This window comes from Castor canadensis, chromosome 9 (genome assembly GCF_047511655.1).
Source record: "Castor canadensis chromosome 9, mCasCan1.hap1v2, whole genome shotgun sequence".
Classification (NCBI taxonomy): domain Eukaryota; kingdom Metazoa; phylum Chordata; class Mammalia; order Rodentia; family Castoridae; genus Castor; species Castor canadensis.
In genome coordinates this window covers 147882555-147883907 of record NC_133394.1, presented here as the reverse complement: position 1 = coordinate 147883907, position 1353 = coordinate 147882555, and positions in this window count along the sequence as shown.

Sequence of the window (1353 nt, the reverse complement as noted above, 5' to 3'; positions counted from 1 at the left end):
AGGCATTAGCACATTTTTTGGAGGATGTAATGGTCTTTACCAGCTCTTGTTCCTTCTGGAGTCTGCCTGCTTTTATGGATTCACCTCTTACTGGAAGCCACTTCAAGTTGGCAGAGACACTGCCTGCCTTGGGAGACAGAGGGATGTATTTATTGACAAATGTGGCAAGGACAACCACAGATGCTCCCATGAGCTCTGCCCTTCTTCCTCCAGGGAGCAAATGTTCACAGGGAAGTTTCTTCTCTGCTTATCTGGGATATTTCCATGGATGGGGTCAGCTTTTCCTTCCTGGGTAAGTGCACTTACCTCTGAGGTTCAGTTAGCAGAACTCTTGCTCTCCCATGGTGACATTCTCTAACCTAGTCTCTATTAGTAATAGGGAAACATTTAGCTCCCTTCTGCCTTCGTCTTTGTTGCCTAAGTAAGGAAAGGGGTACTATTCGTTAAGTCTGATTTAAACCTTAAAATTGATGCACTCACTTGATTCCTCTCCTTTTTGACTCCAAATTCTCTCCTCTTTTGCCCACAGTCAGCACTCCTTATGCACAGTTGTGTTATGTCTGTGAACATGGTCATGGCTTTTCCTGGGGTTATGGTTAAGTCTACTATGTTCATAGACTTTCTTTTAGGCTCTAAATATGCTCAGGAAAAGAATAAGAAGTGAACTCCCTTCACATAGATGTTCAATAAATTTCAAGATTCCCAAGAGGGCAGGTGCTGGGACTAGATGGCTGGGGTTCAGGGCCCAGCTCTTCATTATTAGCTCTATGACATAACCCTTGTGACCTTCATTCCTTCCTTCCCTCCCTCCCTCCCTCCTTCCTTCCTTCATTTTCTTTCTTTCTTCCTTCCTTCCTCCCTCCTTTCTGTCTCTCTCTTGCTTTCTTTCTACTCACAGTTTCAAAGACTTCTTCATAGTTCTTGGGTTTGTTAATTTTGGGCCTGTGGTGAGGCAGAACCTCCTGGCAGTGAGAATATGAGAGAAGACATTCACCTCATAATGTACAGAAAGCAGAAGTCCAGAGGGGACTGGGAACCAGGTTTAGCCTCCAAAGGTACAGACCCCAGTGACATACTTCCTCCAACTAGGTCCTACCCCCTAAAGTTTCAAGGACCCCCCCCCCCCGCCAATAGCATCACCCGTAGGGACCTAGTGTTCAACACACAGCATGTGGGGGACTTTTCATAGTCAGACCATAAAAGAAGCCAGCAGTCATGAGGAACTCCAAATTTCATAAACATTAAGATAAAAGCAAAACTTAAGATCAATGAGATATAGTAGGTCATTTCTTAAAATCTTTGAAACAACACTCTGAAGTCAAGTTTTAAAAAACATTTTTCCTCGTGACTGTT